At 49.5% G+C, this 1,930-nt stretch overlaps 1 pseudogene; it reads left to right on the top strand.

Moving 5' to 3' along the window:
* Positions 1-823: 823 nt before the first annotated feature.
* Positions 824-1,404, top strand: LOC132519184 (pseudouridylate synthase TRUB2, mitochondrial-like; annotated as a pseudogene).
* The last annotated feature ends 526 nt before the right edge of the window (positions 1,405-1,930 follow it).

The raw sequence follows: 1,930 nt of genomic DNA on the forward strand, positions 1-1,930 counted from the left end.
AAGTCCACAACACAGAAGTTAAACAATTCCTCATATGGGATTTAAATTTTTTTAAAAACTCGTTGTTATTTAAAACTAGGCCATATCCTTCCCAAATCCCATTACATATATAATCTCGTTTAGTCCTCCAGTGAATGCCTGCAGGGAATCACATGAATATTGCCTACAGCTGATTCTCTATCTCTCTGCTCTCCTGCACACCTGTCACTTCAACCTGAATTGTCTGCTGTTGTTGACTGTTTCCCTGAGCAGAAATTATACCACGCCAGGAGAGCAGACTGACTTACGATATTAGAGCTCCTTTTCCACTACCTTTTTTTTTTGCGGTACGCGGGCCTCTCACTGTTGTGGCCTCTCCCGTTGCGGAGCACAGGCTCCGGACGCGCAGGCTCAGCGGCCATGGCTCACGGGCTCAGCCGCTCCGCGGCATGTGGGATCTTCCCGGACCGGGGCACGAACCCGCGTCCCCTACATCGGCAGGCGGGCTCCCAACCACTGCGCCACCAGGGAAGCCCGGCGGTACCAGTTTCTTAATCAGGTTCCTTTGATGCTCAGTTCAGCACCCACCCATCTGCCTCTTTCTGATGTGGTTTCTGATGTGGTAACAGACCAGCCTCTGAAGTAAGAGAGCAGGGAAACTTTATGGTACATTGGTGTGTCTGTGTGTGTGCGTGCTCGTTGTTGTGTGTGTATATTGTAGCATGCTGTCTAGCACAGAGGCAGGAGGAGCTCAATATAGTAAATAAGTGAATTTTAATTTTTAAAGAAATAGAAGTGGTTGCGGGTTCAGCTCTTCCGCGAGCCCGGGTCGCGGGCTTCAGGCATGGGGTTAGCCAGCCTGGCGTGGCTGCATAGGCTCTTCACCGCCTACAAGCCCCGGGGCTAAAGTGGAAGTATCTGCGCGATACTGTGGAGCTGCAGCTTTTGAAAGGTCTCAGTGCTGGGAAGCATCTTGCCTCTGAACATTGTGCTCGCTTCCTGCTGGGCCCCGTGGAAGGCAGTGAAGAGAAGGAGCTGACCCTCACAGCCACCAGTGTGCCCACCCTCATCAACCATCCGCTGGTACGTGGACCAGCATTCACCAGCCTGAAGATTGGCATGGGGCACCGACTGGATGCCCAGGCGCCTGGGGTGCTTGTGCTCGGCGTGGGACGTGGACGAAGGCTCCTCACCGACATGTACAACGCTCACCTCACCAAGGATTACACAGTACACGGCCTCCGGGGCAAAGCCACAGACGACTTCTGTGAGGACGGGCGGCTGGTGGAGAAGACGAGGTATGTGGTTAAGAATCCGCCTGCCAATTCAGGGGACACGGGTTCAAGCCCTGGTCCGGGAAAATCCCATATGCCGCGGAGCAGCTAAGCCCATGCGCCACAACTACTGAGCCTGTGCTCTAGAGCCCATGAGCCACAACTACTGCAGCCCGCGTGCCTAGAGCCCATGCTCTGCAACAAAGAGAAGCCACCACAATGAGAAGCCCATGCACCACAACGAAGAGTAGCCCCTGCTCACCGCACCTAGAGGAAGCCCGCGCACAGCAACGAAGACCCAATGCAGCCAAAAATAAATACAGAAATTAATTAATTAATTTAAAATAAAAAGAAATAGAAGTGGTTAAAGACATTTTATTCCTGGTTTAAGAAAAGGCCTGCATAAATATATTTGCTGCTTTCTAATTACACATAAAACTATTGTATATAAAAATCTAACTGGTTTTCATCCAAATTATGCTCTCTTATGGCTACCTAGAAAATCTTACATGCATATATATTGGGTTGGCCAAAAAAGTTCATTCAGGTTTTTCCGTACGATGTTACAAAAACCCAAACAAACATTTGGCTGACCCAATAGAAGCATCACCACAATTGAATTTACAGAAATGCTGACCTAGATTGTTATTAGGAAAAAACTTGTCTGAGAATCAGAA

This window comes from Lagenorhynchus albirostris, chromosome 4 (assembly GCF_949774975.1).
Source record: "Lagenorhynchus albirostris chromosome 4, mLagAlb1.1, whole genome shotgun sequence".
In the NCBI taxonomy this organism is placed as follows: domain Eukaryota; kingdom Metazoa; phylum Chordata; class Mammalia; order Artiodactyla; family Delphinidae; genus Lagenorhynchus; species Lagenorhynchus albirostris.